General features: G+C 39.4%; 1 protein-coding gene across 4 annotated transcripts in view; it reads left to right on the plus strand.

Moving 5' to 3' along the window:
* MPP7 (MAGUK p55 scaffold protein 7) overlaps positions 1-12,715 on the plus strand; it is a 261,176-nt gene that overhangs the window by 99,181 nt on the left and 149,280 nt on the right. The gene's annotated exons all lie outside the window — the stretch shown is intronic.

Here is a 12,715-nt window from a genome sequence, read left to right on the forward strand (position 1 = left end):
CAGCATAGGTTGTTATTCCAAGTATGTGTCCATAATTAAGTGGCTAGGAAGCAAACTGTTATCGATATCTGGTTTACAAAAACAGTGCAGCAAATGAATCGATGTTGCTAGTATTTTAAGTAGCATAACAACATGTGTACTGTTCCAAACGTTTTTCAGTAGTTGCCGTAAAGTGTATTTTTAAAATCAGCTTTAGTATGTGACTCTAGTACGTCCTCCCTTTCTTCACAGCTCCCCACTCCCCACTGTTCTCACGCGCGGGACTCCAGGGTGTCCTCTGACTGACCCATTATGTTAGTTTTCAAGTAGGAAAGCCTAGGATGCCCTACAGGAGGTAGGTCTCATGCGACAGTAGTTTAAACAGCCGGGACAGCCTGCTTAGCTGTCGTCCAAGTGCCTCTACTGAAGGTTGGAGGAGAGAAGGCTTCGGCTTCTGTACGTAAATCTCAGCAGAGCAAAAGGAATTTGTTTGAAAAGAGTTGTTTTTAGACTGAATCAAAATGTGCTCTGACGTTACGCTCTTTTGCCTGCAGTTGACGCTGTTGGTATATGGGTTAGAACTGGGTAAATGTAAAACCTGATTTTATTCTAGCCCCAAATTTTCACAGTTCTCGTCTTCTTTTAGGTAAAAAAGAAAGTGGTTGTTAAATCACCACACAGTTTTGAATGCAGACAACTTGTTGGCCTGATGTAAAATATACTTAAGAAGAGGTAGGTTTGGTGTCAGGGTCTGTGGCAGGTATGGCACATGCCACCGTAGGATTTTGAGCTCCACTCTGGGGGAGTACTGGAGGTTGTGAGCTTGTCACTGGAAAAGAGCTATGATGATCCTATACTGCGTTAGCTGCGGATTTCTTTTTTTAAAGAAAAGCTTCTAAATAGAAAAGTTGAATAATAAAAACTGTGAGCTCGAGATCCCGAAAAAGGGTTAGGCTGAGGGTGAGGTCAGAAGAAAGATGGTACTGGTAGAAGACCTAGGAAATATCATATATAATGTGAGGTAAGACAAGGATATCCATCTTCACGTGACCTAGTGAAGTTGATAGATCATCAGTCAGCATAGAGCCGCATTTTGGACCCATGTTTTGCAAATATACAGGACCATGAAGCATGTAGTTTGTGTCTGAACCTCATTTCTAAATTGATCTCCTATCCTTGTGTTTTTTCCTACTGAGATTCCTTTACTTACTTTAAATTTTATTTTATTCAGTGGCATTGTATGTATTTTTATAATCTGGTTTAAGTTCACTTTAGAACAAGATGTGGCTTAAAGACTTCCATGACTGTATTATATTTATTTTAAAGAAGCCTGGTAGTTTTGTTTCTTCAAGAAATTTTTGTTCTTATTTCACAGTTGTGTTGGATTTCTAGGATAAGAATATGAAACTTTTAGTAACTTTTAAATAGCTGTGTATACTTTTTCTCCCCTTTCAAATAGTTGCATACATGTGTCGGGACAGGAGAAAAAAAGGTAGCAATCTGAAGTTTATCCTTTTGGGATTCTGAAGTATTTCAACAAAACACAGATTGATTATTTTCAAGAAAAATTTCCTGATGTGATTGAATTACTGTGTGTATTTCTGTGATTTCAGTCTTACAGGAGTAATGGTAAAACTCACTAGACCCTTGTAACATTGCATTACGTAGTTTTAATTTCCGATGATTGATTGCTTTGTTGGTGCTGTCTTTGTTGATGTCTTACTATGTGCCAGACAGCGTGTAGGTCCCCAGGGCTAAGCTTTCCGGCAGAGCGGGTGCAGCCCCTTGTTTTCTGGCGTCTCCAGCCCCCCAGAGGGCTTGTAGATGCAGCGATGGGCAGTTGCAGCCTCCCGGGGCTGCCCGCGTTTACAGCTGTTACGGGACACGCGAGGTGTCTCCCTCGGTGCTGGCCTCTGAGAGGTGCTCAAGGAGGATTCGGTAGTTTAAGCTAAAACCTGCATGTTGAATCAGAGTTGCTCAGGTAAGAATTTAGGCGGGAGGAGGGGGAGGTCAGGCAGAAGAAATAACTATACTGTACAAACACCAGGAGGCAGGTGTGAACCTCGTGTCTTCAGGATGGAGACTGCCAGCTTCTCTCGGCTGTAGGTTCTCTCCTCACCCAAGTCGAGGAAGTCTTGGTTGCTTCTAGCCTTGGGCAGTTATGAATAAAACTTTGATGACCATTTGTGTGCAGGTTTTTGTGTGGGCGTTAAGTTTTTGAGTCATTTGGGTAAGTACCTAGCGGCGTGGCTCCTGGATCATGTGGTAAGAGTGTTGAGCTTTCTGAGAAGCTGCCAGTCTGCCTTCCGCAGTGGCTGTGCTCTTTGCACTCCCACCCGCAGCGCCTGAGAGCTCCTGTTGTTCTGCGTCCTTGTCAGCATCTGGCGTTGTCAGTTTTGTGGCTGTTAGCCGTTCTGATACGTGTGTAATGGTATCTCATTACTGTTTTAATGTGCAATTCTCTTATGTCGTGATGTTAAGCATCTTTTCATATGCTTATTTGTCATCTGTATATCTTCTTTGTTGAAGTGTCTATTCAGATCTTTTGTCTGTTTTTTAAATGAGTTGTTTTCCCCTTATTGTTGAGTTTTATCATTTCTTTGTCTTTCTTGGATACAAGTCTTTTATCAGATATGTGTTTTGCAAATATTTTCTCCCAGTATGTGACTTGTCTTCATTTTCATAATGGTGTCTTCACACAGCAGAAGTTTTTAATTTTAATAAAGTTCAACTTAAGTTTTCTCTCATGGATCGTGCTTTTGGAGATGTATCAGAAACTCATTGCCATACCCAGGGTCACCTAGATTTTCTCTTCTGTTATCCTCTACAATTTTTACATTTAGCTCTGTGATTGATTTTGAGTTAATTTTTGTGAAAGGTGTAACTTCTGTGTCTACGTTCACATTTTTGCATAGTGAATATCCGATTTTTCTAGCATCAGTTGTTGAAAAGACCATCCTGTCTCCATTGAATTGCCTTTGCTCCTCTGTCAAACATCAGTTGATTTTTATTGTGTGGGTCTATTTCTGGGCTCTCTATTGTGTTCCACTGATCTATTTGTCTGTTTTTTCCTCAGTACTACCTTCTTGATTACTGTAGCTTTTCTTTTCTTTTTTTTAATTTTTTTGGCTGTGTTGGGTCTTCGTTGCTGCACGTGGGCTTTCTCTAGTTGCGGCGAGTGGGGGCTACTCTTCGTTGTGGTGCGCGGGCTTCTCATTGCAGTGGCTTCTCTTGTTGCCGAGTACGGGCTGTAGACACGTGGGCTTCAGTAGTTGTGGCGTGCGGGCTCATTAGTTGTGGCTCGTGGGCTCCAGAGCACAGGCTCAGTAGTTGTGGCGCACGGGCTTAGTTGCTCCGCGGCATGTGGGATCTTCCCGGACCAGGGCTTGAACCTGTGCCACCTGCATTGGCAGGTGGATTCTTAACCACTGTGCCACCAGGGAAGCTTGATTACTGTAGTTTTATGGTAAGTCTTGAGGTTGGGTAGTGTCCATCCTCTCACTCTTCTCAGTATCGTTTCAGGTATTCTGGGTCTTTCGCCTACTCATATAAACTTTAGAATCAGTTTGTCTTATCAACAAAATAACTTGCTTGAATTTTGATTGGGGTTATGTTGAATATATAGATCAAACTGGGAATAATTGACATCTTAATATTATGTATTCTTGCCCATGAGCATGGAATATCTCTCATTTATTGAGATCATCTTTGGTTTCTTTCATCAGAGTTTTTGTACTTATTTATATTCTGTACATATTTTGTTAGATTTATACATAATTTTTGGAGACTAATTTAATTTCACATTCCAATTGTTCATTGCTGGTGTATAGAAAAGTAACTGATTTTTGTGTATTAAATTTGTATCCTGAATCCTTGCTCTAGTCACGTAGTAGGTTTCAGAGGTTTTTTGTTGATTCTTTGGCATTTTCTGTTAATACATAGATAATCATGTCATCTATGAACAAAGGCAGTTTTATTTCTTCCTTCCCAATCTATATACCTTTTGTTTCCTTTTCTTACAGCATTAGTTGGGAATTTCGGTAAAGTATTGAATATGAATGGTGAGAGGGAGGGGACCTCATTGCCTTGTTATTGATCTTAGGGGGGAAGAATCTAGTTTTTCACCATGAAGTATGATGTTAGCTCTAGGTATTTTATACATAGTCTTTATCAAGTTGAGGAAGTCCTCTCTGTTCCTAGTTTGTTGAGAGTTTTTATCATAAATGGATGTTGGATTTTTTTTTCAAGTGATTTTTTGCATTTCTTGATATGATCATATGACTTTTTTTATCCTGTTGATGTGGTGGATTACATTATTACTTCTGAATATTGAACCAGCCTTTGCATTCCTGGGAAAAATCCCCCTAGGTTTTGGTATATAATTCATGTTATACATTGTTGGATTTGATTTGCTAATGTTTTGTTGAGGATTTTTACATCTCTGTTCATAAGAGATACTAGTCTGTAGTTTTCCTTTCTTGTAATGTCTTTATCTGGTTTTGGTAGTAGGACAATGCTTGGTATATGGTTAGGTATATAGTTAGGAAGTGCACTCTCTGCTTTTATTTTTTCTGGAAGAGCTTGTAGAGAATTGGTATGATTTTTCCCTTAAATTCACCAGTGAAACCATCTGGGCCTAGTGCTTGCTGTTTTGGAAGGTTATTAATTATTGATTCAATTTCTTTAATAGATATAAGCCTACTTAGATCACGTATTTATCTTTGTGTGAGAGTTATTGTCACTTGTATCTTTCAAGGAATTGGTGGAATCATGTAAGTTATCAAATTTGAGGGCGTAGAATTATTTATAATCTTTTGTTATCTTTTTAACATCCATGGGATTCATAATGATGACAACTCATTTCTGATAGTAGTAATTTGTGTCTTCTCTCATTTTTTTTCTTGGTTAGCTTGGCTGTAGGTTTATCAGTTAATCTTTTCAAAGAACCAGCTTTTGGTTTCATTGAGTTTTCCTGTTTCTTGTTTCAGTTCTATTGCTTTTTGCTTGTATTTTATTCTTTTTTTTTCTTCCATGCTCTTTTTTTCTCTAGTTTCCTAAGGTAGACACTTGGGTTACTGATTTTAGTTTTTCTGATTTTCTTACCTTCAATGCTATACTTTCCCTCTAACCACTACTTTTGCAGCATCCCACAGATTTTGATAAGTTATATTTTCATTTATTGCAAAGTATTTAAAAAATTTATCTTGAGACTTCTTCGTTGACCCATGTGTTATTTAGAATTGTTGGTTAATTCCCAAATATGTGGAGATTTTACTGCTGTCTTTCTGTTGATTTCTATTTTAACTCCATGTGATCTGAGAGCATATGCTGTATGATTTCCATTCTTTTAAATTTGCTAAGGTATGTTATGGCTCGGAATGTGGTCTGTCTTGTTCTATGTGAGCTTGAGAAGAATGTGTATACTGCTGTTGTTAGATGAAGTATTAGATTCAGTTGCTTGATGATGCTATTTGGTTCAACCATATCCTTACTGACTTTCTGCCTGCTGGATCTGTCAATTACTGATAGAAGAGTGTTGAAGTTTCTGAGTATAATAGTGGCTTTGTTCATTTCTCCTTGCAATTTTTTAAAAATAAATTTATTTATTTATTTTTGGCTGCGTTGGGTCTTTGTTTCTGAGCGTGGGCTTTCTCTAGTTGCAGCGAGAGGGGGCTACCCTTCGTTGCGGTGCGCGGGCTTCTCATTGCAGTGGCTTCTCTTGTTGCAGAGCACGGGCTCTAGGTACACGGGCTTCAGTAATTGTGGCTCACGGGCTCAGTAGTTGTGGCAGACAGGCTTAGTTGCTCCATGGCATGTGGGATCTTCCTGGACCAGGACTCGAACCCGTGTCCCCTGCATTGGCAGGTGGATTCTTAACCACTGTACCACCAGGGAAGTCCTCTCCTTGCAGTTTTACCAGTTTTGCCTCATATATTTCGACACTGTCTTGTTAGGTGCATACACGTTAAGGATTGTTATGTTTTCTCAGAGAAATGACCCCGTTTTCATTATGTAATGCCCTCCTTTATCCCGTATAATTTTCCCTGTTCTGCTGCTTTGCCTAAAATAGATGCAGGTACTCCAGCTTTCTTTGCATGGTTTATCTTTCTCCATTCCTTTACTTTTAATCAATCTGTGTCTTTATATTTAAGGTGGGTTTCTTGTAGACAGTAGGTTCTTCCTTATTTAATCTACTCTCACAGTCTTTGTCTTTTAATTGGTATATTTAGACCATTCATATTTAAAGTGATTGTTGACATAGCTGGGTTATATTTGCCATATTTGCCACTGATTTCTATTCATAACATTTGTTTTTCTTTTACATTTTAATCACCCTGTTTCTTCCTTCTCTGTTTTCAGTAGAACACATTATATGATTCCATTTATTCTTAACATATCAAAGATTTCTTAGTGCTTGCCCTAGAGTTTGCTGCATACATTACAACTAATCTAGGTCTACTTTCAAGTAACACTGTACCATTTCACAGGTAGTTGCAGGTACCTTATAAAGAATATTCTTAATTCCTTTTTTCCCATCCTTTGTAACATTGCTGTCATTCATTTCACTTACCCATATACTGTAGTCACCCAACATATTGCTGCTATTATTTGAACAGTTATCAGATCAATTAAGAATAATAAAAATAAAAGATTTTGTTTTACCTTTATTTACTCCTTCTCTGATGCTCTTCTTTTCTTAATGTATTTCCAAGTGCCTGACCGATATCACTTTCCTTGTCTCTTGAAGAACTTCTTTTAACACGTGTTGCAAGGCAGGTCTACTGACAGCAAATTTCTTAAATTTAAGTTTGTTTATTTCTCCTTTACTTTGTAAGTACGGCTTCACTGGATACAGAATTCTAGGGTGGTGTTTCTTCCTTTCAACACTTTAAATATTTTACTCCAGTTTCTTCTTGCTTGCATAGTTTCTGATGAGGTGTCTGATGTAATTCTTGTCTTTATCTTATATAGGTAAGGTGTTTTTTCACTTGAACTTCTTTCAAGATTTCCTCTTCATTTTTGGATCTTGCAGTTTGAGTATGGTATACCAAAGTGTAGATTATTAGGGATTTATTCTGTTGGATGTTTTCTGAGCTTCCTGGATCTGTGGTTTGGTGTTTCATCATTAATTTTGGAGAATTTTCAGCCATTATTACTTTGAATATTTCTTCTTTCTCTCTCTGTTCTCCTTCTGGTGTTCCCATTATGTGTATATAACACCTTTTGTAATTGTCCTGCAGTTCTTGGGTATTCTGTTCCTTTTTACAAATTTCATCCTATTTCTCTTTGTGTTTCAGTTTGGGGAATTTCCATGAACATATTTGCAATCTTTACTGATTCTTTCCTTGGCCATGTCCAATCTACTGGTGAGCACATCAAAAGCATTCTTCATTTCTGTTATGGTGTTCTTCATTTCTAGCATTTCACTTTGATTCTCTCTTACAGTTTCCATCTCTCTGCTTACATTTTCCGTCTGTTTTTGCATGTTGTCCACTTTTTCCGTTAGAGCCATTAGCCTATTTATCATACATATTTTAAATTCTCCGTTTCATAGTTCCAAAATCTGTGTCAGAGCTGAGTCTAGTTCTGATGCTTGCTTTATCTCTTCAGACTGTGTTTTTATTGCCTTTTATCATGCTTTGTGATTTTCTGTTGAAAGTTGGACATGATGTATTGGGTAATAGGTACTGAGGTAATTAGGCTTTTCATGTGAGTTTTTATGTTGACCTGGCTGTGTTCAGTGTTTGCTGTAGCTCTGAGTGTCTCCCCTCCCCTGTCCCCTTTGTCTTTCCTTAAGAACTCTCTTGGAGTCTGTGTCTTATGGCTCTCTCAGTTATAATCCACTGTTATTTTACTGGAGCCCTGTTGATGGTGGTGAGTTGTAGGGGAGAGGAATTGTTATATACTCTTCTGATTAAATGTCAGCTCCTGGGCTCTGAGGACCTTCAGAAACATTTCTTAGCCTCTTTTTTTTTTCTCTTTCCTTTCTCCCCTTATTTGAGACAGGAAGGCCAGAGGGGGCTAGTGTTATCTTACTGCCCTTTCCCCAGGTCAAAAAAAGCTCTGGCAAATAAAGCCCCTCCATTAGAGAGGAGGACTTTGTTATGGAGAAAGCTCTTGGCCTGTGTATTTCAAAATGATTACCTTTCTCCTTCCCCTGCTTGAAATAATAGGGGATTTTTCTCCTGTCACCATGAGAACTTGGTGGGGCTCCTGGAGGGAAGTGCAAGGGTCTCCTCCAAGACTGGGTCCCCAGGAGTTTTTAACCCTCGGACTAGTCACATTTGCCCACCATCAGTTTGTCAAAATCACCAGTTAAGGGTCCCTACAAGTTTCTGGCTCCAGTAACATCTGCCCCTGCTAAGCTGATTTCAGCCACGACTCTCTGCATTCCTGTCTGTCCTGATTTCAGAGTGGCATTGTGTGCTGCAACTTCCATTCTCCTTACATGTCTGAGCTGAAACCAGAAATCTCCCTTCGCCCTCTTTTTAATTTGGCTGTCATTTGATTACTGATGTGTAAGAGTTCTTTATGTATTTTGGATAATAGCTCCTTACCAAATTACATTTGTAATTGGAAATGTTCAATTTCTCTTCTGAAAGATGTCTTGCAATTTTGTTTTTAATGAAACACATGACACCGTGGGCAGAGTAGTTGAGAAGTGCAAGCAAGGTGTGAGGGATAACTCAGCAGGGGGTTTATTTTCAATCTCCATATTAATATGAATTTGTGAAGTTTTTAATGCTTGTGAATTCAGGTAGAATTTTAAAAGTGAAAATCTTAATCTTGAGTCTGAAAATAAGTCTTGAGCAGATGCTCAGAAAGCAACCTGTGAATGAGAATGTACTTTAAAAATTTTATATCTCCAACCTGGAAACTTCAGGAAATGAAAAACCAGCTTGAAGGTAATGCTTGATCTTAATCTTTCAGTAATTCCAGTTTTCTTAATCATTAGCACCATGAGACTTGCTTGGAAAGCAGTTATTTCCAGGATAATTGATACAGTCAAGCTATAAAGAGAGAGTGAGAGTGAATTTTATTGAGCTGTGGTTTTATAATCATGCAGGCACTCCATGTTTTTCTCTTCCTTTAATCTAGAAGCAACGAAAAGCATCATATTGGGGGGAAAGGTGATATTTACACAGTAGTAAATCAGATTCAAGGCTGAAAGGCTATTTTACAAGACACTGGTCCCGGGCTCTGCAGAAACAAATTGTGCTGTTTTGGAGGGGAGAAGGGGGTGTTAGGTTCAGAGAGGAAACCCGTTGGGGAGGTTATGTTACTTGCCTCTGCAATACCATTTGCCTTGGGTGGGAGGAAGAGGACAAGGCAGCGGACATTGCAAATGATCCCTGGCCACCTGGTCTGACGGAGTGGAGAATTGGGTATCAGCAGCTGGTAACGCTCCTTGGCCAATCAAAGGTAACTGTTCGGCCAGCTCTGTTGGAGCAGCCAGACGAAGTTATTTCTTACGTTATAGCTTACATTTTTTCAGGCACAGAAACATGTAAGGTCTGCCGAAGATATGAATTCCTGAGACCCTGAGTAAATTGTTGCCCTTGTAATTCACTCTCTCAAAACAGAGGCCATATGTAACCCTTCTTAGACATTTGCTTGTGACTGGGGATAGGAGGAAGGACCGTAGATACTCCAGGGGGCTGTTTCCTCCTGCCGGGTCTGTGTTTAATATAATGGAAGAGCATCTTTTAAAAGTTACTGTGAGATTTATATGTTTATTTGAATATGCTTAGCTTTAGAACAGTCATCTGAATTTGCATTTATTCATATTTGACTGACAGAACGTACATTCTCCACAAACATGAATGTACAGGGTATCCTACCTGACTTAAGAACAGTTCATTCCCTAGAATGGATGGGGTCAGGAGGTCAGTAACCCTCTCACTTCCTTTGTGGAGGCGATTCCCGTGATTCTCCAGTTTCAGAGACTTAATTCCAGTAGGGAAACCTCCAGCTTCTCTAGGTTTTTCTACCTAACAGTGGCGTTGCTGGGCACAGAGATGTGTCTCTCCCCCCTTCCTTAGGTTTTGCAAAATCGTTCTGCAGGTGATTGGACATATCCGGTTGGGGAGTGACTGGCTTAGTGAATTGTGTGTTTGCAGTCCTAGTACCCTGGATCATCCATCCCTGTCTGTCACCCCAGCTCTGGGCTGTGCTGGTTTTGGAGGCCTTCCCTCAACGTGAGGACAGGCAGCAGTTCGCGTCCTCTTGCTGGGATGCTGTTGAGCCTTGAGCGTGGTCCTGATGCTTTGAATTGGTTCTCAGAGTGCATTGACCGAAGATGGTTGTGGACCCAGAGGGAAAAAGGGAGCAGGCTGACCCTCAGGGCCCCGACGCAGTATGACGTGGCCGGGTCACGTAGAGCTAGGTCCGCACTTCTCTAGGTTGCGTCGGAAGGTGTACAGGAACACACACGCTGTTCACAGAAAACTCCGGGTTCAGGTGAAATTTCACATGCTTTTGTGGGCTGGCTTGGAGACCTAGCTGCCATTTTAAACAGTAGTAGTACCTACCTGGTATGCTTCTTATGGGGAGTGAAGGAATTAGCATATGAAACATGCTTTAAATGGACCTGGTACATGAGTCACTGTTATTTTTATCCTCATAAACCTCCATTTCTTTCTTTTTGTTAGCTGTGCTCAGTGCTTTATCCCAGGATTTCGCTATTCTTCTCATTATCCCTTTGGCTACATTTCTGCTTTTTCAGGATGATGTGTTCTTGCCTTAATAAACTTTTGTTCTTGCCTTTTTATTTCCTTTCTCTCTGTAAAATTGCAATGGAAATTAATAGTCTATGATTTGAAATTCTTGAAAAAGTTCTTGAGTTGGCTAAATGTGTTTTCTAACTTTTCCTTCACTTTAAAACTGTCATAGAATATTTTGGGCATTAAAAAAGGCAGAACCATAGCTTGAATACCCACATATTCACCACGCAGCTTAAGAAAGAAAAATACTGCAGATTCAGTTGAAGCCTGAGTGTCCCTTCTTGTTTCCATTCCTTTCCCTCACCTGCCAGAGGTCACCTTATCTTGAACTTCTGTTCCTAAAAAATATGAAGTATTATTTTTTCTGTTTGAAAACTTTTTATAATTAGAATCATACTTACATCTTTTTGCATTCTTTTTTGCTTAACATTTTGTTAATGCACCAAGACTGGGGTGCATCTCACACTTTTTTAGGTATTACCAGATTGCTCTTCTAAGATTGTTTCCTTTCACACTCCCACCAACAGAAGGAGAGTCCCAATTGCTTTACATCTGTGTTAACACTTGGAATTAATTTTTGCCAACAGGATCAATTTGAAATACTGTCCCTTTATTTTAGTTTCTATTTATTTGAATATTAGAGATTGAGCTTTTCCAATTTCCTTTTTATGCCTTTTTATATCCTTTGCCTGCTTTTTCTCTTTGGTTATTTGTCTTTTTCTGGTTGATTTGTAGGAATTACTTTATATATCTGATACTGGATCTTTGTTTATATGCATTGTAAGTATCTTCTGGTCTGTGTCCCATCTACTTTTTCTGATAGTTTATTGAGTTGAAGCATACATACACACACAGATTCTTTTTGTCTTAAATGCAGAAGACAGAAGCATCTTGGACAGACCCACTGTCCAATACAAAACCCTTAGCTCATAGATCTTTCGGAGAACATGTGTTAGGGTGTGAGGTGTATGTAGCCCCCGGCCAAGTCTGAGGTCTGATTTATTTCTGTGTGCTGGTTCCAGAGAGGTTCTCCATGGCTGTTTGCACTGATCTAGCATTCCCATTTGGCTGTGAGCATCCGTGTAGCGTATTTTTGGCGCCCACTGTAATTACGGGTATAGTTGTTTGTTGAAGCCAGTCCTTTTTGGGCAGCAGCTGTGTGTAGTTCATCCCTGCATATTCCACGTGGCTTACAAGTGACGTAGGTGTTCAAGGGAGGTGACTATTAAGGGAGACTGGGCACCTTCCCTTCCAGGCTTCGTCTTTCCCGGTTTGGTTTCCAATTATTTCACAAATACTTGAGTGCTCGCCGAGGGCATAGTAAGAGCTGCTCACATCCCACTGGCTTTGTTTATTGAAATACTGTGGTCCTTCGTAAATAATTGAAAATGTAGTTTGTTTCTTTAAATCACTTTCAGTTAACTCAAGTTGTTGCATAAGTTGTGTCGTCTTTATTACAGATAGGTGACAGTAGAGAAAGATTTTTAATCCACCTGTTTTAAAATGAATGTTAGTTAATGTTTTTTTTATGTCAGTAAAGATAGTAGGAATGAGGGGTGTTCTTTGGTGGTCATGATTTGGAAATCATGTACTGTTGATTTTACAATTCTTTCCATTTTCACGTAAAATACTTAGAAAATCCTTAACATTTTCAGATTAAGTACTTTTAAAAGTTTCAAAATGTTGTTTAAAACGCTCTATTGGAATTTTATAAACCAAGACTTTAATGCAAATTTATTATTAAAAAAACCCTCAAAGTGAAATCGTAGGCTTTTGTATATATAAAAGGGAGTTAATTAATTTGAAATGATTTCATTCTGAATCACAAAAGCATGCATCCTGCCATCCTGCATCTCTCCTGTGGTAATACAGTTCTCAGGCACCTGTGAGGTCACCTTAGCTGTGCCCCTTGATGTCAGTCGTTAGTCGTGGCCACGAAACTGGGGGAGTCGATAAGATGTGAGTGGAGGTGAGGTGTGGCTGCAAGACAGGAGCCCTGAGGAGTTGGCCTG

The sequence above is a fragment of the Balaenoptera borealis genome (genome assembly GCF_965194805.1).
Source record: "Balaenoptera borealis genome assembly, chromosome: 3".
NCBI classification, from domain to species: domain Eukaryota; kingdom Metazoa; phylum Chordata; class Mammalia; order Artiodactyla; family Balaenopteridae; genus Balaenoptera; species Balaenoptera borealis.